The 26,067-nt window shown below is 50.4% G+C and overlaps 1 protein-coding gene across 2 annotated transcripts in view; it reads right to left on the bottom strand.

Annotated features, from left to right (window-relative positions):
- PPP2R2B (protein phosphatase 2 regulatory subunit Bbeta) overlaps positions 1 to 26,067 on the bottom strand; it is a 113,178-nt gene that overhangs the window by 72,207 nt on the left and 14,904 nt on the right. The gene's annotated exons all lie outside the window — the stretch shown is intronic.

The raw sequence follows: 26,067 nt of genomic DNA, 5'->3' as shown, positions 1-26,067 counted from the left end.
CCCGCCCCGTCGGGCACGGCGCGTCCCGGGCGGGCGGAGCGCGGCGCTGCCCCTGCCCCGGGGGATGCTCCAGCCCGGGGGATGCTCCAGCCCGGGGGATGTTCCTGCCCGGGGGATGCTCCTCTTCGGGGGATGCTCCTGCCCGGGGACACCCCTGCCTCTGGGGTACACCCCTTGTCCCCGGGGAAGCTCCTGCCCGAAAGAGTGCTGCTCCCTGACCCGCCCGCCCCAAAGACAAGAACACAGCCGGGGTCTGACACCAGGCCCTTTTTTGGCAGAGAAAGAGCCACAGCATGTAAACGCCGGGTGTCCTGGGACAGGGGATGCAGCAAGGGCTATGGGGGTAGCCATGCCAGCAGCGATAAGGAGGTGTGTGCCCATGGGTGCCTCGCCCAGGCTCGCCCCGTCTCATCTGTGGAAGGGCGTGGGGATGCTCGGTGGCTTATGGCTGTGAAGGTCAGTGCAGGCAGGGGGATCTGTGGCATCCAAGGAAGAGCACGAGCACAGGGGCTATGGGGGAAGGGAGGGCTTTCCTTTTCAGGGCACATCTCTGAAAGGACAGGCTGTATTCTGGACGTGTCATCTGGTGCACACCAAAGGGAAACAGTTACTCTTTGGGAGGGTTTTGTGTCTTGATATAGTCCAGGAAGAAATAACCCTTGGCACTGACTGAGCCACCGGCAGATACAGGGAAGAAACTCACGGGTGGCAAGTTCCCCCAACTCCCCTTCTGTGAGCTCTTGCACCTGAAGTTGGGAGGTAAAACCCAACCGCTGTGTCAGGACACAAGACATCCCCAGCCAGGCAGCAGTGTGCACCTTGGGCAGCAGTGGGGGGGACGGGCACGACTCCATGCTTTCACGCCAGTGCCACAACCAACCGGCAGTGTTCCCTCGGCCCCACAGTCTCCTCCACCCAGATGGCTGCTGAAGGGAAATGGGCACACAGACACAGCCTGGGGTCCGACCTGGGCTTGCACCCCACGGTGCACCCCTGCCCTGCCATCCAGACCCGCCTCAGCAGCACGCTTGGTAGCGGCAGAACCCTCGCTCTGTCCAGCATCATCACTGGTGCTGGGCACTGGCTGGGTACAGCAGGGGAGCCGAGCACACACGGGCACAGGCCCCACAGCCCCTCTGTGCTCCGTGCCCACCTGCCAGCGCAGTGAGCCCACTGCCTCTCGAGCCTCTCGTGGCGCAAGGCTGGGATCAGCCGCAGGAACCGTGGAGCTCAACAAGAGCTGTCTTGAAGCCCAGTGCCGCATCAGCAGGGAGCGTTATTGTTACTGGGACCAGCGGGGAAATAAGGGATGCAGAGGGAAAGGACAAAGATGCTGGATAACATTGTAAATACAGTGGTGCGCTGCAGCTCCATTTCCTCTCCTGACTGTAGTATCATAATTAAAATCTCATTGGCAAGGTGCAAGATTTTACAGCCTACGTTATTATTCTGCTGAGATCACACTGCCTCCTTGGGAGCTGCTTATTTCAGGGGAAGTGCAAGAGATAGCATCTCTGAGCCAGAAGGCTCAAGGACTCCAGTACATCCAGTATGCACGTCTTGTGGACAGGGTGCAGCACCGCAGCACCGCTGCATGCCTTTTGGAGGAGCATGTGGATCCTCTCAGGCCAGAGGCAAGAGAGAGGGCAAGCTCTTTCTGCCCCATGTCGTGACCTTGTGAGGAAAGGTGAATTCCCAGGCTCTCAGCTGCCTGCCTCCCCAGGATGTTTTCTGACATGCTGTCACGTGGAGGTTGATATAAGGCATTGTAAAACTGCACCTTGGAGAAGTCTGGCACTTACTCACACACACATGTAACTTCAAGGATTTGTCAGTCAACCGCATCACACCACAGGCCATTCATTAATACAGGGATTACTGATGTGACAAGCCAGAAGCATTCATCAGACAGGCATGAGCCTGAAGTCTCCATGCCCAAAGCCTTCACTGAATTATTCTGGAATGTGAGTTCCTTGCTATAATCACCAGGCACATGTTTAAGTTAAGCAAACACATTGTATTTGTGGCTGATGCTGCTCTTGGTTGCAGTGGGCGAGATCCACAGGTTAGTCTGAATTCACTCACTGCGACAAGGCACAAGACCTGGCCGTGGTTTCATGGCAAAGTGCAGAGATGTATTTACCGATGCTCTCTTGCGGGCCAGAAAGACTCACAGCAGTAACATCATGCTTTAAAAATAACTTTTGTGCTGCTGGTAGATCCTTGTACACGCTACAGCGCAGGGGACCAGACCTGAACACGGCACAGCCGGACACAGAGCTGCTGCTGGCTCCGGGCAAGTCAACTGACACCTCTGTGCTTGTAGTCTCCTGTCTCCAAAGGGAAGGGAAGGGTACGGACCTCTCGCAGGAAAAGGGAGAAGGAAAAGAAAGGTTAAAACCAAACCAAAATGCTACACCCAGGAATCAGATTACCTCTGCCTACGATGTGCGTTTGCCTGCAGGTGTGTACTTGTGTACACCATGTAAGACACAGGAGCAATCTAGATTAAACAATCCCAACTCCAGAAAAGAAAAATAAAGACAGATTTTTAATAAGCAAACGTTACCGTATCACATCCTCCCTTCAGATCTCAGATGGTAAGCCTCAGTCAAAAGGCAATGCCCAGCTGAATAACAAGCCCCTGCAACGCTTATGAATATTATTTAAGAAACATAAACACAAATCAGCAATCCCCTTCTGTTTCTTTCCAGCAGGCTCCGTCTTCAGTGTATTTCCATTTTAACAAGTGCCAAGTTCTTTCTCCTTTATTAACCAGAAAAATCATTCTCACCATTGTGCATGAATTATAATTACATATTCATAAGTCCTGCAAAGTTTTTCAATACACCGCATCATTTAAATACATCCACAAGCCACCTGTTTGTTATGCAACGCGCATAGGAGCTGCATCATGAAATCCATTTATTCTCAGCTTTTTAAAATCCAGGAACGAACCTTTGCAATAACTAAAAGCATTAGCTGTCCTAAGCAGGAATCCATTTGCAGATTAAATTCGCCGAAGGTCAGCTTGTAGCTGTCACTGTTTTCCAAACCCCCAGGTGTCTACCATGTTACATACTTTGACATCTCTTGAAAAGCCAGGACACTTTCCACTCCACTGATTTTTGCTTCAATTAGAATAGGTTTAAGAGCTCCCGTGCACAGGTTTCTGTGGGACCTAAGCAATGTGTTAAGAATAATTGAATCAAACCTCCAATTTTATGCTCAGCACAAAACTTCCTTCACCTCAATTATTTTACCTTCACATCCATGAGCGCTAAATCTATTTTCCTAATTACTGGTCTGGGTTAGAACACTAGCCTCTTTTTTTTAACTGTTAAATATATGATTAGATAACAACATTTCTTTTAAACTTTGAAGAATTTTTTTTTATTGATAAACTGATCGTTAGCGCAGCGCCATCACTGAGACGCTGACTTGCTGGACGATGCCGGGAGGTCAGCCTGTGCGGGGAAGCTCTGGTCACGGCTCGTGCACACAGCTCTGCTGCCCCGATTCAGGGGACAGGGCTGGCAGCATGCATCCCCGTGGCCCCTCAGCTCTGCCCCAGCCGCAGGGCATGTGGGCAGCACGGCTGCCTGAGGCCATGGGCTGATGCTGCTGCCCTCGTGCTGCCCCTTCACGCAGGTGGAACATCCTCCTGCTCCAGGTGGGAGGGGGAAACACTCCCCGGGAGCAGGACAAGCTCCCAGCCTGCGGCATCTTCGACCACTGTTGCCACGTGGAGGAAGACAGCTCTTTGGAGACAGAGCTGCTGAGCAGCTTCCCCGCGTGCCGTGGTCTGTGTTTAATGGAAACGGAAACATCAGAGAGCACAGCGAGAAGGGCTGTTTCTCCACACCGCTTTTGGTGAGCACTGGAGCTGACACCGCTTTGGAGCGTTGAGGATGTTCCCTGCGGAACCTGGCACGTGGTGGGAGTGGGGGTGCTGGGAAGAGGCCCTAACTGTGCCTAGAGGAGATCGCAACAGGGATAAATATTTAAGTGTATATGCTTGAAAGAGAAATAGCATCTTTCTTGACAGTGCATTTTAATGCATATGTAAATTAATTAGAAATCATGACATTCATTGTGCCAATCATTACTTCATAAAGTGATGCAATCCCTTAGACCAGTATTGGCTTTTGACAGGCCACTGTCACTCTGGAAACACAGCTGACTCCACGTTGTTGTTTTCTTGTGTGGGAAAAAAGTTTTCTCCGAGGAGTAGTTGTCGACTTATCAAACTAAGGACACAACCCAATCAGTGGCCTCCACTATCTGCACTAACCAGGCTTGCATAACTTCAGCGTATGCAAATTTAGCTGAAAGCCCATCTCTGTGCGGGAAGGGAAACCAGTGCTAGCATGACACCACTCTGCTGCTTGCACCAAAGTCGGCACCTAATTTTTGATCTGGGTGAAGGTCATGTCATAAAATTAATATTCTGAGAGGGAGAGCACTTAAAGTGCTTGTACAATTTCTCTCATCATGTCCAGTTCCCAATGCATTTATAAATGTGCTCTGAGTCCTTCGGCTCACAGATTCCCGTAGACAAAGCACTTCAAATCTGAGAAGCTAATTAAGCGGCAAAAATGGGGTAATTACACTCCTATTATCCCACACGTAATTGGTGTCAGCCAATTGGATTGGTGGCTGGCTGGCCTGTATTTAAGGGATGACCCCAAAGGGAAAGGGGCTGTCCCAGGGCAGAGACCCCCGTGCTGCACACACTGGAAAGCCGCGTGACAGGAACCCGGAGCTTCTTGTGAACACACCAAACGCCATAGGCCAGGTGCCCCTGGGTGGTCACGGCTGGTGGGAAGCCCCACCACTGCCGCAGGGAGCAGCACACATTCAGGTGTCCAGCTCCTGCTGAAACCAGGGTGTAGGTGCTGCTGGCTGCCTCCTCCAAGCCAGAGCTGAGCTGCAAGCCAGGCTTCCCTCCGGAGCTGTGAATGTGGGACTGCCTGGGGTGTTCAGCGTGGGACTGGCAGCATTCATTGCCCAGCAGCACATTGGGAAGAACGGACTGCCTGTCAGGGGCCTTAAGACATGGCCCCGAACCCGTGGGCATCACTGACCCCTCAGTCCTTGCACTTGCCACGCACGCCCAGCTGGAGGGCTCGGGCAGCACGTACCCCCTGTATGAAAACACACGCTGCTACCAGCAACGCAAGGGGAACCTAACCTGGGAGGGCAAGTCCTTGCCTCAGGCACCAGAATTGAATCAGGAATTAAAGCCTTTCACTGGAAATGCACCGCCAACAGTAACTGGATGATTACACCAGTCACCCTGCAGCCAAGCACACTGCACGGCCTCTGGAGAAACGGCCTCCTTCAGCAGCCTTTGGGGGCTTTATCACTCGCTCAGCACCTCCAACCTCCACTCCCAAGCACAGGGGCTTGGAGCCCCGTGCTTCTCCCTGCCGTGCTGGGAGCCGTGCTGCCCCACACTCCCGAAGCCTTCTCAAAGCAGCACCTGGTCTGGCATGACGGTGGCTCAATCCAGAACCAGAGACCTTTCTTTCCAGAGGACCACGGACACCCAAGCGCTTCACAGCGGGTGGATAAATATTATCCCCGCCATACAGCTGAGTACCCAGAGAGACTGACGCTGCTTGTTTACAGCCCAGGGAGCCTGGGGAAGGCTCGGGAAGGGTGCCAGCTTGCGCTGGCCAACAAAAACCATTCCCATCCAGCCATCAAGGGATGTGCAGTGCAGATGAACATGCTCCAAATGAACATCCTCCCGGAGAATGCCTTGTGCGGGGCCATCCTCTTCATCCGCAGAGAGAAGGCGAGGCTGCTGCACGGTCACCAGAGAACGTCTGTGAATCCCACCGCACGTTAACAAGCTCGCTGAGCCCCCTGCGCATCCCCCAGCCCGTTCTCTGGAATCGTACCCTTGTGCTTCTCCTGTAGCACACCAAAAGAGTTGACTGTGATTTTACTACACTAAGTCATTTTGTTTCTCACGTTTTCAATTTTAATTCACGTAAGAAAGCTGGGGAAGCTGTAACCCATATCCGGGATGAAGTCCCAATCACACAAGCCTTAACTAGCATGACTTCAGGAAGACCAATAATTTACTGGATTAAACCAAGATCAAGAAAATTGGGAAGTCAGGTCACACATGGAGGGCGAGCTGCAGCCCCCTCCCTCACAAATGATGGCAAACAAGGGTCAGGACCTCGGGGCAGAAAAGGGAAGAATCAGTTCATCGAATGCAAAGTAGGCGAAGACTTCTGCCTCCCAAAGGTCGTATGATAAATTGATCTACTTGGCCTTCACCCCTGCTACGCGCTGTTACTGGTACTGGTACAAGCTGTACATGATTAACAGCACACCAGTAACGAGCACTGCCACACGCCCAGCCTGGCTCAGGGAATAGCTGCCCTCCAGGTGCTTTCTCTCCGATCTTCAATTAGACTGACCAGCTTCTCTGGCATTTTAGCAGGCCTTTCTTCATTTTTACATTTTCCCTACTAAGTGTTTTACGCCAGGGCCTGAAAACAGCCTCCCTTTGCCTATTTACTGCTTTTGCCCCTTTTTTGAGCAACCCCATCCAGTGCCCACTGCCAGTGCTTCTCACTCGTTTCCTTCTGAGCCAAAATTTGGCTCTCCCTTCGTACATACCCAAATAGCTACAACTGAGCTAGCGGGACACGTTTTTTCAGTGCAAAACTACTCTGATTTTGTTCAGGTAGTGTCAGATTTTGCACGTGTAAGTGTGTCTGTGTGTAACTGTGCACACGCTGCACGTGCGGTACAGAAAGGTCACGTCAGCACAGAGCTCTAAATGCACCAAATGGGGCCAGGCGCTTCCACGTCATCAAGTGCAACCACCAAATCTCAGCATCTTTGATCGCAGCAGAACCATTCAGAAGAAGAAACATTTTTGTGCTAAATGATCAAGGTTTCACAATTCGTACTCTGTTCTTCTGAGAGCAGTGATAACTGACAACCATTGCAATTATCAGGGCTAATAATCAGTAGGAACTCTTCTCTCAAGTTCAGACTGCGAGATATATATATTAGGTAAGAAATAACTTTTCTCAACCATGTTTTCAGGTATTTCCTGCTGTTCCCCCGAGAGTGGGGCAATGCCACCGAGCACTGCAGTAACCCCACCGTCTGTGTTGCGGCTTCTCGGGGCTCCAGCTGGATTCGCAGGCGCCTCAGACACAGCGACCGGCTCCGAGCCCAGCACGCGGCCGGCAGCCTCAGCAACCCGACCGCTCGGCAGCGCATGCGCGCCCACGTTTGTTCCCCCAGCCAGGGTTTGTGAGGGCAGGGATGAACCCAACACTAAGAAAATTACTTTTTCAGTGTGATCGCCCATCCAGGCAGACGCTGCTCTGTACTCAGAGCCACTAGGGGTACCAGCATCCATGCAGTTCCCCATACATAAACCTTCCCCTTACCAGTGTTTTGACTTTGGCCAAAACCAGCATGGAGGTAAGGGGCCTGGCTCTGATCTCGCCTATGTCCTGCAGAAATGCTCCCGAAGCCAAGCGTGTGTCTGTGGGAATCGGGCGTCCTGCTCTCTGCGGGCATGCTTCAGCCACAGGATCCTTGCCCCGGCGCTAAACAGAGCTGAACAGCAAGCCGACGGGGCAGCCTTTCGTGCAGGAGGCTGAGGGCCCAGCACCGCACAAAGCTCCCACCGTGCCCGGGAAGCCTCAGGGGACGCATCGACATCTCGCGAAGAGCCGGCCGGGCTTTTGCCTCCTGTGCCAGCGGAGCATCCCCACTGACAGCTCGGCTGGCTTGGGCCGCACTGCTGCAGCGGAGGCAGCTCGCAACCGCTGCTGGTGCTGGCCCGTGCCGCCCTCCCTGCCGCAGGAACGGGCCCCGCTGCTGCCGGGCTGATCCCCTGCGGCTGCTGATGGCTCCTCCGCAGACACGAGCCGTCTCATCTACCAGCATCTCTGCAGCTACTGCAAAGCCTGTTTAGACCTCCATACAGCAGTCTCACCTGAGAAACAGTATTGTTCTTACTTAAGGCATCAGCACGGGAGTTTGATTGCAAACGCAGCTCTTCCAAAGCCAAACCATCTTCCTGTTTCCCAAATCACTCCTATAATGCAACAGATACTGTAACTGTGCAACTGCAATTCAAATATGGAGCTTCCAGGAAAAACTTGTTATGAATTATTTCTTCCTTTACTCTATGGACGATCTAGCCATAACGTACTCATTTTTTCTATATTATTACTAAATTATGGTATTGCTAAATACACTGCAGAACACATACAATACCCTAAAAATTGAATGAGGCACAGAACATTTCATGTGGGTCCGAGACTTCAATGTCCTTTAAAGGATACAGTGTGAACTGTTTCTCACATGTTCCTCACATCAGAGATATAATTAGCTTAAATACTTACACAGTAAATAGGATTTGCCATTTCTGAAGATTAAGGCCACATGTTCCAGCATCAGTGCACCTGAACCAGTTGAGCACAGTCTATGCTAAGGAGTAAGTTTCTGCTTGAAAACAGCTACTCTGAGCAGTGCTGCAAATGAGGTCTTCTGTCAGTGTTTTGTTTGTTCCTTTGTCTTTGGTTTTTAGCTGGAGTGACAAACTCCACCACACATGACAGTGGAAAGCCAAAACCTGACTGGCGCTGGTTGGGTATCCAGGTCTGAAATGCCATCACGAGACACCAATGCAGAAGGTCTCTTGGGGACTTGGAGCACTATATATAGGCACTCTGCTGATGTACATGGCACCGTGTAACACATAAATACTGATTCCTTGCTCCAAAGTGCTTACAGTCCGCTGCAGTGAAATGTGATACAAGGGATAAAGAGGATGCAAGATGGCAGAGCAACATTGTCCATGAGATAGTCATTATAGAAAGTCTAAGGCTGAATAACTGAACCTAGTGAGCACAGAATGGAAAAATAAAGGCAATATTTTGTTTCTTGGATTTCTCTGTTGATTTATTTTCAGTTGGTGAAGAAAATCACCATGTTAATCCCTCTATTTCATACAGAGATACAACTCCCAAAATGTTTTATATTAGGTTAGGTCACCATATAGGAGGGGAACATATGAACTTGCATGTGTATTTGAGTGGAACAGATATTGTAAAATTATACTGAAGGTCATCTGCTTATCTTCAGCTGACTGCACCCCTCAGCCATGCACACCCCTTTTCATCTGCTGTTCACGAAACGTAACGTACACAGGCTGGGCTCTTCACATCAGCTTCAGGGACTGGCTGCTGCTGGTGTGTACATGTGTGTGAACTGGCTTCCAAAACCCATTTCTTATTCATCACTCTCCTGCTTAAAAAATTTCAGTCATCAAGCCAAAGGCAAAAAACAATTCCATGGAGCAAAGATGACAAGCGCACACCACAGTAATAAAAAACAAAAACAAAAACCAAAAAACCTGGAAAGCTATCAACCAACCAAGAGTCTGCAAACTGTTTATCCATCAGCTGCATGATCAGAAGAAGCAACAAAAGGAAAAACTGGGATCAGTTTCAGCACAGAAAAAAGCTGTTTGTCATGTAATGTATTTATACTGAGCACTCAGATGCTTCCCCATGTATCCTGGGATGAGATACTATTTGTGAGAATGACTATTTAGCGCTTATTTCTGTTAAATTAGCATTAAATATACAAAATTTTGTATGCCCCCAAAGGTGGATTTTATTTGAAAGGATGTATGCCAATATGAGACACCAACACAACTAGGTCATTTTGAATCGTATATCCTAAACTGCAATTACTCCACTGCCTTCATTTAATATGAACATGGACTACATCAAAAAGTAACGAAATCATGGTATAAATTAAACTAGGGCTGCCTACATCTTGTAACATAAGCACAGTAAATTTTACAGCATTGCAAACTTGCGCTGGGATTATTACTTTATAAAAGTCATTCTGCTTGTCCTCAAATGTCATCTAGCAGCAGAAGAGAGGAGAACACCCAGATGCAGCTTGGCCATCCTTGTAAAATGGAAAGCACAAAGGCTAATCAGTCAGACAGGATTAATTCCCCAAAGAAAAGGAAACTGCATGTCTGGCAGAGCAGCAATCTTGACCTGTACCGGGATTAGTTGACGTTTCGCAGCCATCAGAAGGATGGATGGGGTCTCAAAACCAGGCTGGTGGGTAACACAAAACTGGGTAAGGCAAAATAAAGCAGTTGTTGGCTGCAATACTGAAAGCCGGACAATGGAGAGAGCCTGCAAGTAGTGATCTACTTGCCAACTGCTTCAACATTCATAGGAGTTTGTAAATTTTCAGTCATACTTCACAAAGCAGCAACCAAGTCAGGCCAAGGGCCTGACCGCTGATAACCATGTTTCTTCCCCAGCTGCCTTGGCAGCCGGATACAGTCTGTTGGCAGTGCATTACAATACACTAAGCCTGAAATTCAGCTGGGTGCTGGAAAGCCAGCCAAGCCCCATGCACGCTTCGGTTAACGTAGAACGTATTTTAAGCATGAAACTATTTTGGCATGGGAAAAATCAGAAGAAGTCATCACAACATGCTCTGATTCACCCACCTCTTTGATATTGTATGGCCACACATCCCAGAAGTACGGCTGAGCTGCCACAAGAGGTGGCAGCTGTGGCACTGAGGGTGCACGTGAGCCTCCCACCAAGAGTGGGGTGAGCCCAGAGACCACAACGGGAGTGCTTGGAGGCAGCCGGCTGCGCACCCCGGGGCTGCACACCGGCGGGATGACACTGCACCGCACTCACGTCACGTCTGCGTTTGCGTATTGTCATTACATGATGATATAATACGTTATACTATATCATCGTATAAAACAAAGCCCTTTAGAAGGGAACGTTTCAGCTTAAATTGTGTTCATGTTCAAAGCATGTAAGCATCAACAGAAGGTCAGGGAGTGTTACGCTTTTCCTGTTCAACATTTCTTACGTGCACATGGTCCTAAATTCAGCCGGTAATGCTGCTTCTCCATGACTCAGAGCCACAAACAGGGAGCGGCAAACAACAGCAAATGGAGCGTCTGTGGCTCCAGCCCTGCGGGCAGGCACTGCCCTCGGTACAGCCCTTCCCTCCCACGTCATTCCTATTTCATTCATTCTCCGTGAATGCCTGAAATTTGGCATTCAAATTGGACCGATCGCTCCTGTAGCTATGCCTCCTCCTCCACAGGACCGCCAGGTGCCTCCAATAAAAATGGCAGCTTGGGGAAACGTGGCATTGGGACTGGCTGGGGTCCCCATCCCTTGTGTGTGCCCTGGTACCCGGCTGGCCCTCGCCTGGGTAACAGAAGGGGCTGCTCCATCAGAAAACAAAAATATCCCACCCCCCCGCCCCATTTTCGGAGTCCCAGCATGAGGGCTGGGCGTGACTGAGGTCTCACTCCCGAAGATGAACCTTGCGGTGCCCTGCCCTGCACTGCCAGCCTCTCGCTATTTCCCAGGACAACAGAGCTCGTTTCTCCATTCTTCTCTTCAATCATATAGTAATAGCTCCCAGAAATGGCTGCATCCCAGGGTGGGACAAGTTTTCTCTCCAGTGTGGTACACAGTCTTCGTACTAGTTTACACTGATTTCCACTTTTGGAAATCTCCGGGAGGAAAGATGGGATGTGAGTATCATACAGGGGTATAAATCGGGTGGAAGAACACCACATTGGCAGGATAAATATAGAGAACGATTTGGACATTGGCCAGGTTTATGCTTTCCTTACACTAAGGAGAGATCAACCTTTAACAAAACATAAAACGAGTTGTGCTACTAGAGAATAATGATGAAGTATAGCTTAGGGGAGGAAAAAAAAAAAAGAAAGACACCATGGGGAGCCTTAAAAGTTTCCACGACTTCTCAAAATGCTAACATTGTAAAACTAATATTTGTATGTCACTAATATTTACATATAATCTACCTCATGTCACTTGGAAAAACAAACCTGGAAAACTGTTAATTAATAAAAGATATCACGTCTTATTAACGTTCATATAGTAATTACAAAAACCACAAATCCAGCTGTTAAGTAGTCAGCAAACAAGACAAATGACTGTGTTATGTTAAACAGATTATAAAATGCCTGAGGGAAGGAAATCTAATAGCCCCGACCAAATCATGAATCAAGCAGCAGCCCAGTCTAGCACACGGGTTACGCGCAAACATAAACATGTGCATGTGCACACACACGTACCTGCCTTTCCCAAAGCCTCTTCCTGAATTACGTGTAATAACAATATAAGCAATGAGGTCAGTATGACATTATGTATAAAAGTCTACATTGAAATGTGATGATGTGATCATTAAGATTTTATTGCCCTTTAAAAAAAATTACTTCCTAAAACAGGCAACTATCCCCACCAAGATGAGACTGGAACAATATGCAAAGTAACATTAAATCCAATTGCCCCAGTCCACATGGGAATCCAGTGATTTTAATCCAATATAATAAACAAAACTGATTTCATTCTTGTCATGTTTTTGAATGATTTCTGAACATTTAAAGGAAGAAACATTTGTGCATGGAGAGTAATTGATTCATTAGCATGAGCATCATAATCCATCTGTATGTTCTCTGGACGTTCAGCATAGTACTGAGGCATGAAACTGAACACCCCATTCTTCATGCAATGTAAATGCAAAACTGGATGCCAACTTGTATTCAGTCTTACCATGATTACTCACCTAAAATAAGTAATTGTGCTAATTAAAAAAAGGCATTTGAACAGTGTATTTCCCATGATAATCCTGAGTTCACATGTATTAGCAACTCACTCCACCTACTCTGTAGCAATGCACACCCGTACTGCTGCAGAAGGGTGCCCTGGGATAAGAGGCTGCACACCCAACTCCTCCCCAAACGAGCCGCAGGCATTAGCACCTGCAGCTCTTGGTCCCCACCAGCTTGTCCCAAGCACTTCCCACACTTCATCCCTCTTAGCCCTTCCACTCCAGCTTGCCACATCCAACCAGAGAGTCAGTTATAATCCTGCTGACTGCAGAGTCTATTTTACATCTATCCACATACCATCATATGTAACTTCTGCCAACAGACTATGGCAAAGAGGTTGTAGTGCTCCATTTTCCTGAGACCCAAATTTATGGGAACAAAATGTTAAGGGTATAACATAATCTGCATCAGAACAATATAGCCATGACATTCTATCAAAAACATTCTCCGTGGTCTTCCCAGTCTTACACACGTGAAATTTCATGAGTGTGAATTTTACAGCTTTTAAGTTTAGACAACACGGAGAGTTATGTCAAGCACAGAAAACCTGCAATACCTTTCCTCTCAAGGACAACTACCCTTGAAAAATTACAAAGCCAGCACAAAAAGGAGAAGATAAAGATTTGAGGGCAGCCCAAGCAGTGGAGGACTGTAAACGGACTCATCTGCAGGCAGCGTGTTTGCCGTGTAGTTGTATGTGCGCTCACGTTCAGGATACAGCACCCCCAGCAGAAGTCGGAGAGCTGTTTGCCTCCCTGTGAGAGGAGGATGGGGAAGGCACGGGAACCCCCCAGGGGTCACGCAGTTGAACGTTGAATTTAAAGGCAGAATCAAGACAAGAATAAAAGGGAAGCCTTCTCATCAGCTCCTGCTTTTGAACGCATTGGTTTTCTTGTGAAATTTCCAGTTCAGGAGGGTTACTAAGAAACCAGATTAAAGAGAAATAACACCGTGCAAGCTTGTATTGACAGGATCTGCACACGTCTGCCCATTTGTGTGGATGTGCATGTGCATGGATATTGCACAGCTCTGAGAAGGAGGATCCAATGAAAGAAAACTGTAAGGCAAGCTCTGCCTGTGACGAACACGGACATCTCTCTTGGACCAACACGTTTCTTGACTCGCTCCTTCCCAACGCCCGGAGAACACTGCTGTGCAGACAGGCAGGGCATATTCCACCCTCCCGGGGGCTCATGTGCAGGCGACTGCAAGACCCTGCCCAGCCTCACGCGTGGTCTGTGCTTGACCTGCCGAGGTGGCACTGCCACCGCTCCAGCCCCGGGGATCTGCGCTGTGACAGCTGCCGGGGGGAGAAGGCAACACAAATGGCCCCGGATTTAGAGCTGGCTGTGATCTGATCCAGCCCAGACTAAGGGATGAAATCCCTAGGAATACCCATTGCAATAAATCCTTCGCCAATGGATTGTTCAGGTGTTTAAAGCCAGACTCCTAATGCCGCTGGAGCACCAAGGTCCTCGTGATTTCACAGCCTCAGGAGGTCTCCAAGCAAGAGGTGAACTCAAGTGCAGAAGGGAGAGACTGTTAGAGGTGTTTTTACAGGCAAGAACCGAACGTTTTATTCTGTGGCTGCCCTACAAGGTGACCAATATCCCTACAAATCCCTTCCAGAGGAGCCCAGCCCTGCAGGGCCGGGATCTCCTACTGAGGCATCTGAAGGACACAACCTGCCAGCTATGCCTTTTGCACAGGTCAAGCCCAGCTGTGATGCTAAACACAAAACAGTGAGTGATGAAGTGAAGAGCATTAACGCTGCTGTGAGCTGCCACGGGAGTCGGCTCTGCCGGCTTCTGCCTGGGCATCATCCCCAGGCCCCACACAATGGCACGGCCCCGACCCGCTTTGCTGGTGCAGACCCAGCTGAGAGGCGCAGCTTCCCCCCAGCCAAGGACGAGGCATCCCCTCTACCTGCGGGGCCTGGCACGCTCCAGAGGTCACATCGTCCAGTGGGCTCTGGGGACTTGAATCCCTGGGGAAATCCCAGCCACCCCGTCCCTGCCACGCTGGCCCCAGCCCTGCACACAGGAGCAGAGGTGTCCAGGCAGGTTCCCTCCCTCCCACATGCACCCCCAGACTGAAGGAGGAAAACGAGGGAACCGTGCTGGGTCACGCTGCTTTCCGCCTGTCGGTGCACAGCCAGCCCTCGGGGCCGAGAGCACGCGACGCAATGGGACCTCACCTCCCTTCCAGCACTCGTGAGAAATACACGCAGTAAGAGGCCTGAGAAATAAGAACACTCCAGCAAGCAGCCTGGGATCGCTTCAGAGCCCTCATCGAGGAACACTGCCCTGCCACGTGTGGGTCCCACCTCCGATGTTCAACATGTGGCACGGCCCAGGCCCCTGGTGGAGACCCCTCTGTATTTGGGTGACAACACTGCTCATTTTTAAGGCATGGTATTATTTTAAGGTATGCATGCCATTACCGGAATGGGAGCTAACACTAAGGGAATTTCCAGGTGCTTTGCACAAAGCGTAAGGGAGAAACAGAATTTAGAGGCTTTCCTACAATAGGAGTTAATGGGGAAGAGGGGACTGAGCACCCGCATCCTCAGGAGCAGTTCAGGACTGGTGTCTCATTGGCCCAAAGTCACAGTTTCTGGCTTGCTATGATTACATTGCTTTCTCTGCAAAAAAGAAAAGATATCCCCCTAGTTATAGTGGCAACAAAAAGATTAATAAAGATAAGACATCAAGAAATGCAAATCCAATGCCTGACTCTACCATGGATTTTTTTATTTATTTTTGTTTTTAATAACCTTGATCAAGTTCCTTGACCTTTCAGACCTAGAGACTTTATGCCTAGAACACCACTGAGCAGAGTGCTTGGTCCACGGCTGTGACGAGCTCTGAGATTTGCCGCCCCAGGATGGCCAAGTCCCCCTGTGCTCACCACAATTCACAACCGATGGGGGGCCCACACATTTACCGTGCCACCTAAGTGCCCTGTGTTATTTTAAATTACTTCACAAATGTCATAGAAAGAGAAGACAAAGTGTTTTACAAAAAATTTACTGTTCATTCAAAAAAATTGAGCACCACACTTTCCCGCTCGCTCTGGCTTAGTGACCCGGATCACACCCAATGCCAGCAGAGGTGGTGCCGGTGCTGACAGCAGCCGTCTCCCCTTGGGCAGGGAGGCACAAAACACGGCCACGAGCCGCGAAGGTGGGCACTCACGCCCGGCCTCTGCGGAACCTCAGCGCAGCAGCGCTGCCTGCGGTGCATCCTCAGTGCTCGGCACACCCAAACCTCCATTGGGGTCGATGCATTTCACATTGATGCTGTGTGCTGCCATTAATCAGTGCTCAATGACAGCCCAAAGTAATTTCAGTTTTCATAGCTTCCAATAAAAACAAACCGCAGTTCAAACCTTACAGTATAACCCTTGCTCAGACAGTCACTGGTTTAACAGGATCATTGTATTGACTGGTTTCTACTTATATACAAAAAAGCAAGATGCTTCAGCAGCTAAATCACAGCAGCCCAGACCCACAGACCAGGTATCCAGGTAACCGAGGCAGTGGGGTCCCCAAGCAGAAGAAAGAAGAAGAAAATAGACCAATTTCATTAATTGTTAGAAGAATTCAGAAGAGAATTTGCAGCTAGCCAAAAGAAGAAGAAAAGTATTTAAAATCAAGAAACTCCTCAGAAACCCAAGACTCTCTCTTAAAGGATGGACAGCCTGACTAACAGTAATTCCCTCATCCATCACACTTTCTCCTGGAGCACACAAAGCCCAGCACTGCTTCGCTCCTGTGCCAGCTCCTTATTGCACTTCTCTTAGACAGACGATCCTTCATCCTGGTGCGCATAGGAAACACGTACCAGTACACTTGCAGAAGGCCAGGTGATAGAGGTTTCCTTCCCCAAGATGAACAGTTCATGCCCAGCACAGCAGGAGATAAGATGTTATTTTCATCTTGTGGCTCTTTTATAGAAGCTCCTGGGAGGGGGGTTTTGTGAGTTTTCATCGAGTTTCTAATGGGGAGACACTCAGAGCACAAAAAATATCCACTGTAATATCTGCACTAGATGGCAATGCTTTGTCAAGGATGGCCTAAGTCGTATCTAGTGTCGTATCTAGTGTGCTTTTTTTTCAGCAACGGCATCCAGCACATGCTTAATTTCCTCTCCAAACCATATGCTACAGTTGCACATCACTCTGGGTTAAGGGATGAGAGTCGCCCTTGGTACACACCACGGGAGCAGCTCCAATGCGTGCAGGGTGGCAGTTCTCAGATCAGGGCATGGGGCGCAGCCGCAACCTCCACCGTGCTGCTGCGGATGTGCAGCAACGGCTCCAAACCATCGGGAAGCCAGATTTGGCGTTGTCATGCTGACAAAGAAATGCACAGTGACGGTGAACTACTGCCCTACTGTTCTCTTGAGTGTTCCTGTGGTTTTCTTACCTTTTCCACCAATTTCTAGGGAAAAGCAGAGGCAATTGGATGTATCCATTACAAAATGTTTTTAAATAAATGATCCCAACAGCCAAATATGTTCCTCTGTGAAAAACTGGGATATAAGCAGCATGGTTTTATGCTGACTCCCGCCTCTCTGTATGCAGCACTTCCTGGGATTGCAGCTGCCAGAAAGCATCTCCCACTGTGCCCAAGAAGGAGCAAGGAGAGATGTCTGGCTAATCGTCACACACCAGGCTCCCCAAGGGAACGAGGGCTCCACAGCAAGGGCCATCTTCAGCCTCCTCCCCCTCTCCCCCTGCTCAGGCACATGCCGCCAACGCAGCAGCAAGCATCAGACGCCAGATGGTAGGGCACTCACGGCACACGAGCTCCAGGAACAGCGGAGGGCACGACCCAGCAGGCTGGCCTGGGCAGGTCTTGGGGATCCTGTTTTTCTGTTGCGGGATCCTGTTGTAGGGAACACACTTCCCAAGAGCTCCGAAGTCCACTCGAGGCTTCACTGCCCGAGAAGCAGCTTACCAGCAAGGGCGCAAGATTGCGCGAGGGTAAACACACGTACACAGACACGGGACTGATCTGTTTTGCTTGCATACGCAGTCATGGAAGTTTTCAGGTATCTGCTTCACAGAAATACCTAAAAACGCAGACCCCTGAACCACTGCCAGCCTCCCGTTTCAGCTGTGGATGGCAATCCACTGTGCTGCGTCTCAGGGCAGAAGGTGTGTTCAGAGACAGAATATGGAGCCCAATAAAGGGTCTCACCCAGTTAAAAATCAAAGGAGTAAACTTGCATTCTCTGGTTAGTGAGAGCAGAGATTAAAAACTGATAAGCCCCCTGCTTATGTTTGGGAAAGCTGGGATTTTATCATGCATTATTATGAAAATAAAGATTCCATTCCAGACTAAGACAATAAATGGAATAAATAGGGCGATAGAGCAGCTCAGCATTTAGGTACAAAGCACACCTACATCAGAGGCACCAAGTCCTGAACTTAGCCCCACTTGCAGTACCTTTTCTGTTCTCTCAAGTTCCTTAAATAATGCATAACTCCTTCACAAAGATGTGCAGATTCATTAGTTAATGTTTAAAAGGCCTTTTTGAAGCTATTTACTGCTAAGTGCTGTCATTATACAGGTGGGCAGAGCAGCTCTAATAGGCACAAGGGAAAGATTTGCGGCCGAGATCAGCCACAGTGCAGTGAAAGAAACAGGCTGGGATCTGCTGAGCTCCAATACGCAGCAACAATCCCGAGGGAATACACAGGTAAAGACTGAGTCCTGTAAGGAAGAGGAGCTGAGCGCCCTCTGCTCCCTGCACAGCCAGGGAGGGTGCAGGCGTTCACCACGGATAATCGTGATTCTCAGTACTCACATGGACCCAGCCCAGAGAGACGAGAGCAGCCCACAGCAGAAGTCACCTGTGGGTGTCAGTGGTTACTTCCCCTGGGAGAAGGTCAGATCAGGAGGAGACCCAGGAGTCACACCTCAGGTCCATCCATCTCTGACCGACACCGCATCCCACTGCTCACAGCCATGCGCACTCTCACCCTCTTCTCTAAACCCACCGGCTCCGTGATGGGGATTGACTGCACCTCGGCCAGCTGCTGAGCACACCTCTGTCTGCACGCAGATCCCGCTCGGCAGTGCCAGGACTCCAGCGCCCAGCATCCCTGGCAGCGGCTCTGGATGCAAAGCCCCCTCCTTCGGGACAAGACTACCCTCCCTCCAAAGGGCAGGAAGAGGATCTCCCTCTGCCCATGTTCCCCCAGAGCTGGCACCTCCAAGACCCTCAGCCCTCAGCCACATCTGGTGGAGTAGGAGCAAGTGCCAGAAGTAATGGAGGGGAGCAGGTCTGATGGCCACACAGACACATGCTCCAAGCGTGGTCTTACAAGCCCCATTTCCAGAGGAAACTGAGCCAAAAAGTCACCCTGTTGTGCAACACTGCATAGAAAGGAAAAAAAGCAGCCAGCAGCACTGGAAACGAATCTGTGCAGGGACAAAAACTGATGATGAAGTACACAGGAGTTTGTAAGAACTCACTAATGTAAGTGATTAATTATATTGCTGAATACGCATTGCCCAGACAAGAGGTGGCCTACAACCGCAGCCAGCTGACCGCTCTCAAATCATATGCTGGAAAAGGAAAAAGAAAAAAAAGAGTGCTGAGCTGTATACTGGAAAATGTATTCCTAAATGCCATGAACTTGCATTTGAAAGGAACTGCTGATTGTGAATAAATCCACCATATGGCTTTACAAAGCTGATAGTGCATTTATTCCCCAAATATAGCAAGATCAGCCTATGACAGCCTGTTTTTCTTTTATAATCCACATTAGAAAATTATTTAGAGTATAGTATCAAACACAATTTGTTGGGTTGCTGTCAAATAGTCCCTGGTGTAATACAAGGCTTTCATGGTAAGAATAGGGTCTTGTGTATCGCAATTACACCTGCACAGCTTCACCACAATATCAAAACATTTAAGGAATTTCTGAGACTTTTTTGGTGACCTTGCTTCAGCAAAGCTGCCTGCAGAGAAGAGAAAGGTTAAACCTCAGACTATTGCTTTTGTGAACGAACGTTTTTGTTGAGTCGACACACGTGGACTTGTGGCCCTTCGTGCCCTCTACCAGTGTGGTAAATTGTGACATTCCTGGGTGGGTTCAGTGGAGAGAGAATCAAGAAGCTGCAGGCTATTGCTGAGTATTTACCATCTGGTCTGCCAATCCCGGATAGGAGCTAAATACACCTCTAGGTCTGACTAGAGTCACGGAACTGTGCCTGTGGTTTGTGCCGAACGCAGTGTAGACGAGGCACTGCAGGACACGGTTTAGCGGGCATGGTGGTGTTGGGTTGATGGTTGGACTTGATGATCTTACAGGTCTTTTCCAACCTTAATGATTCTGCGATTCTGTGGTTCTGTGGTTCTGTGGTGCTGGGGGAAACACATGCCCTTGCCACGGGCCCCAGGCAAAAGAACAGATTCAGCAATCCCACTAACACATGGGCAAACTTGTCTGTGGTGGGGACAATAAATGGAGACAATTTCCCCGTTTTTTCTTACAGGTAGGTCACCCTGACCATACTCAGCATCCTGCCTTCCCCAAAAGTACTTAAAATAACTCCATTTCAAGCCAGCCACAGACTGAGAGATCTGCCCTGAAGCTCAGCCCCCCAGCCAGCTGCTCTCCCTCTCTCCCACTCTGAAGCATTTCTAGCTGTGCAACCCTGCAACCTCAATCAGGTCTCTTCAGAGCGAGGGATGACAGAAGGTACCTTTGTGCTGATTTAAGCACTGACTAAATATAGATGACATGGGAACACTGGGAAGCTACAGCTGAACCCATCTGTAGTGAGTGAAATATAGTCACATAACGGAAATATGCTCTTAATTCAGCTCTTTTGTTGGAGCTGGTTTGACATGTAAAATTGCAGGAAGCCTTAGCACTCGGCAGCCTGGATACCGAGGGTTGCACTGGGATTGCCGATGAGCACGAGAGTGGGATGGGGAGCAACTTCCCAACACGAACTGGGGGAGAAGAAAAATCATTTTCAGAACCCTGATAGGATGGAATATCCGCAATTACACGTTTTTTTGATAAAAAAAACCCTCAGCGCCATTTTTTGTTATTAAAGACGAACGCCGCTTCAGCTGCCTGTGCTCGCTCGGGGGTGAGGTGGCGCGGAGGGACCCCAGCCCCCGGGTGCGAGGCAGGAGCGCGGTCCCAGCACGGCCGCAGCCCGCGGTGCGGAGCCCAGCCGGAGCGGTGCCACACACGCTCCGCGCCCGGACAGGCGCCCGGTGCCCGAGCCTGCCGATCCCACACGTGCCGGGCCGGGCGGCGAGAGCGGCGGCGGCTTCCCAAGCCAGCGGAGAGCGCGACCGCCGTCACGTTTGCCGGTGCTCCCCGCGCTGCCGCGCCACTGAGAGCAGGAGCCCTCGCCTAGGCCCGCTGCGGGGCAGGGCCTGCTGCCCGCTGCAGGCACCCCCGAGGCCGGCTGCCAGCGGCGGGGTGGCCCCCCCCCGCCCCGTCCGCTCCTCCCGCGGCAGCGGCGGTCTGGGCGGTCGGGAGCCACCGGCAAAGGCTGCATCCCACCGAGCATCCCGCGCAGGGCGGGCGTCCCGGCGGCGGCGCCGGTGGGCGGCGCGGGGAGCCGCACCCCGGTGCGGCGGGGGGTGCCCCGCGGGGCAGAGGCGAAAGGAAGGAGTCAGAGCGGCCGGTGCCCCCAAAACCGCCCGGCGCACCCCGAGACGCGCCGCTGCCGCCTGCCGCGGGGCGCAGAGGGCGGCGGGGGCACCCTGCCCCGGGGGGACCGCGCCCGACGAGGCCGCCGCTGCCCCCCCGCGGGACCGGGGCGCGCACCGGCAGCGATACCGCCCCCGCCCCCGCCCCCGCCCGGCAGCCGGCGGGAGCGCACCCGCCCCGGGGGCCGCCGGGACTCGCGGCGGGCGGAGGCGCGCGGGGCGGGGCGAGGCGTCCCCCGGCGGAGCCGGCAGCAGCGGCGCGGTCGCACCCCGCTCCCGCCGGGCCGGGCCGGGCGCCCCGAGCCTCCGCCAGCAGCGGCGCGGCCGGGGGGCAGGAGGGCCGAGCCGGAGGGACCTGGATCGGCCGGCCGCCGCGGGTCCGCCGGTTGTCGGCGCTCCCCGCAAAACGGGAAGCGGAGCTCTGCAGCGGCCGGGAAGGCCTCCCGCGGCCCGCACCGTCTCCCCGTGAAGACGAGCAGCGCGCTCTCCCGGCCACGGGCGCTGCAGCCACGCGGCACCACGAGAGTCCTCGCCGCGCGTGGGCCAGCGTACGTGCGGCACAGCCCACGGCCCTGCTGCGGTTTCTCACACGCGTTTCTGGTGCTGGGCAGACCCCTCCTCTCAGCAAAGGCTTCCTGCAGACCGTAGCAGCTCAGCACAGCTGCTGGGCAGAACTTCCAGCTTGAGGCTTTTCCAGCTTTGTTTCTGAATAGGACTTGCCACTGTTCTTCAGTTCGCGGGCAGTAACATCACCCTAACAAGTTTACCTGTGCTGCAGTGAAAACAGGGGACTTCATAACACGTCAGTGCTTCAGTGATTTCAAAGGAGAGCTGCACGCTCTCCTGCAATCCTCCACTAGTCCAAAGCGACGCCGGGAGGGCAATGGGGTGCTGCCCCTCACCAGCATCCGGCACAGCTTCTGTTTCTTCCCAGTCTCCCCAGTCCTCAGCCCGGTTGTTATTTGGTAATATAACCTAACAGAACCAGCACTGCTCAGAGACAAAAGGTTTAGATGACAGAGGGAATATCGACTCGTGAGGAAAAAAAATAAAATAGTTTGTCTCCAGTAAACAAGTAATAGCTCCTTTTTTCTCCCCTTTTTTTTTTCTTTAAAGAGAAAATGCGCAGCTTCAAAGCCTAGAAACAATGCTTCAGAAGAAAGTGTATGCAACACCCTTAATGAGCTGTTTAAGTAAATGGTATGCAACTCTAATAACCACCTCGCCTGGCAGTGCTAATCTAGATCCACTGTTTCAATTGCATTTTAATTAAAACTTTAAAAACTCCACACTCAGCAGAATCATCCTGCTCAATCCTGCTCAACTTCTGCTCCCACTTACTATAATGAACTCCATGGTCAGGGATTTTCCTGTTCTTGGCCTTCCCGCGTGGAGAGGGGGTTGCTAAAAAGCAAAACTTAAAAGGACAGACGGGTCCCAGTTTACTTCACCCGAGATGTAGGGCCCCACGGGCCAGCCTACACAGCACCCTTTCACTCTGCATCAATAATCACCAAAGCCTGATCAAAGACAACCCAGGGTCTCAACAGGAGTCCCGTGGGACCTCCCGCAGCCCATCCAAAGGGAACCAAAGGCAAAACCTGAACAACCTCCTCAACTGTGTTTATTCAGATAGCTCAGAAGGGTCCCAGTAGGATATGAAGATTAATTCCTTTCAAATCGCAGCTCAATGTCATGCCCAGGAGAATTTAAAACCAAATTCAATCCCACTCGCTACCCAATAGCTTTGAGAGAATATAAATGTTTTAGCCTGGGAAATTAGTGCAAATACACATACTTTTTTAATAATAAAAGCTGATCTCGGGCCTTGTATGACCCTAGGAGCTACTAGGCTTTTTTTAAAAAAAAAAAACAAACCAAAACCTGCTTCAGCATAGTCATATCATTTATGGCTGTAAACTAGTAAAGTAGCGTAAGATCATGTGAGGGATCATGGCCTCAATATAGAAATGTTTATACTATCAGAGCTTATTTACAGATACAAAGCACTTTTATGTTGCATTAAGAGGTTTAGAAATGCCACTGGCAAGAATTAAAGAATTCCACCCCAAACTGATGAGAGCATCGTGTGCAGCTTAGACCTCTGTCCTCCTTTATATCGGCTTTCAGCAGGGCCTGCAATTAGCTGCCAGCTCAGAGCCCAGCACACATGCATAGACAGGAACCGCTCTAATCGGGGAGCAGCAAACCTGCTCCTCCAACCAAGGCAGCCAGAACAGAGCTCGGTGAGAGCAGCTCACCACAAGGGAAACGGGCAGAGGATTTCTCCCAGTTAAGGGGCAGTTATTATCTGCAGGAAATCAGGAGAGGTGTTTACACAGAAGACATAGCAAGGATCTGCGGGGTCCTGGAGGCATGCCAACTGCAGCAGAGCTGAGACAAGAGCAAGGAAGGACCGGCCGCGGGGCAGCTGAGGAAGGTGAGGCGGGGTGGCTGGGGGCTGCTGGTGTGGCTGGAAGAGGCTCCCTGCTGCCAACCCAACGACCAGCATTGCTCCGCCACCAGCTGCCTTCCAAGTCAGCCCAAACTGGCCACAGACAAAGCAACATCCCCAACTCCCAGACCATGTCTGGGCTCTTCTAAGGCTGAGACCACAAAAGGCAGATCTTACCTTTTCTCCAACATCTGTTTTTTGTTACAGTCTCCTGGGCCCACTGTGTGCCTCAGACGGTGGGGTAGGTACCATTTAGAAATGCAAAACATGAGATGAGCCCCAGCGTGCCCCAAGAGCTCACCTCCCGCAGCAGAGGTTGACCCTGCACCGGTATGCTGCAATTGGGATTCTCAGAGCGCAGGGGGAGGCTGAGGTTTTCCAAGTGCCTGACCACTCAGTGCTAGAAAGCCAGAGCATGACCCTCCTCCCTGGGCTGCGAGGCGCCACGCTCCTTCTCCTCGCCTCCTCCCAACCTCCTCCTGCCACCGCTGCCTCTGGCCAGGCACCCATCCCCTGTGGGCATGTATCTGCCTGCAGCCAGGGCCGGGGGTCCCCTCCTGCCTGGGCAATCCTGGCTGCTTTAGGTGACACCGTGAGAAGGCTCCCTCTCTGCCATGGGGAAAGAGCTGTGGCTCCCCAGAGCCAGAGTCATCCCTCCTGGGAACACCAAGAGCTAGTGCGTGTGATCAAATAACAAAGCACAGAGGAATCATCCAGAGCAAGCTTTCCCTCTCATTTTTGACTCTCTGCCCCTTAAAAGGCAAAATTTATCATATCATTAAGGAGAGAGACTTCAAGCTGAGTTCTTAACAAAGCTGTAACATCTTTCAAAGTGGCTTTTATGCTTTTTGCCCACTGAAAGTGTCCTCAGAGCATCACCGTTCAGACAAAAACCACGGATCTTACCATTACTGTATTCTGTGCCAAAAAATTATCCTGAAAGAGTGTGATTGCAAGAAGAAAGCTCTGTATCTGTGACAGCTGAAAGAACCTTCTTCCTCTTTTACAAATTCCTGAAGCTAGTAGCGAGCAAAATAAAACCCTGTAAGTATGTATATGAATGATGAAAATGTTATTTTTCCTAAAAGGCTTTGAAATGGACAGAGGAAGAAAAAATGCAAAGGAAATGCAATCAGTGCAGCCAAGGAAAGATATTTCCAGCTCCTGAGTTACCACAACAAAAACGCAGGTGCACCCATCATCCCTAAAGGAGAAAACCAACCTATCTGCACCGCCAATATGCCTAAACACCAGTAACTGAGTCTGGCAGCTGTAGAGCTGGGCGTCTTGCCATTTCGTGAGCAGCACGCCTGCTATCGGAGCTCCCCCATCGTACCCAGTCAGGACAAAGTTTATCATTTCTCATATTAAAGAAGTCCAGAGATGTGCCTGCGGCTCTCCCTTCTTTCTGGTTGCAGCACATCGCCCACCTCACGCCTGGCACCACGGGAGGAGCTGGGCAGTGCTGTGTGATTTACCTCCTCCGAGTAAACAGGAATGAATAAATAGAAATGGATGTAGTAGAAACAAAGTCTTAACCTCACTGGGAGGAGAAATAGTTTTCACATACTGTGCTTCATTTTGATGTTATGCCTGGTATTTTGGATAGGGAATTTGCCTTTTTTCCCCTAGCAACAATCCATTTATTTGTGGCTGCACAAAATTAACCTCATTTACTGTTATGGAAAGAACAGACCAGGCGGTTGGATTCCTGCACATGGTGCAAGTTCTGATAAATGTAAGAACTGAGATTAGAGCAAGTCTGATGTTCTTCACTAAAAAGCAAGGGTTGGTATGGCATTCAGACTGAGAAATTAAAGAACAGCTAAATCAGGAAACACAATTATTGCAGAAAGCTCAATCTTAACTCGGTGTTCTCCTCCATCAGCCTTAAACTAATGGCCTCTCTTCATGTAATTACAGACTATTAGTTACACCAAACCATATTTGCATACTTACACAATGTTACTGTACCTCTAATGCACATACCATTCTGTAATATTAACCCTGCTTCAAATTTAATTGATGCGGGGTTTACTCCAGGGTAATTCAGGACTTCAGTGAAGCTCCCAACTGCTGGTGCCCGATTAACTTGGGTCAAAGCCATAGGAATGACTCACCAGAAAAATAAGCCCACTTGTGGTCAACACAGCGGGGACAAAACTGATACGCTGCTGTTAAGTATAAGGGTCATCACAGCAACAAAGTTAAAGTCT

Source organism: Gavia stellata, chromosome 16, assembly GCF_030936135.1.
Source record: "Gavia stellata isolate bGavSte3 chromosome 16, bGavSte3.hap2, whole genome shotgun sequence".
Taxonomy (NCBI): domain Eukaryota; kingdom Metazoa; phylum Chordata; class Aves; order Gaviiformes; family Gaviidae; genus Gavia; species Gavia stellata.
This window is presented reverse-complemented; position numbering and strand designations above follow the sequence as displayed.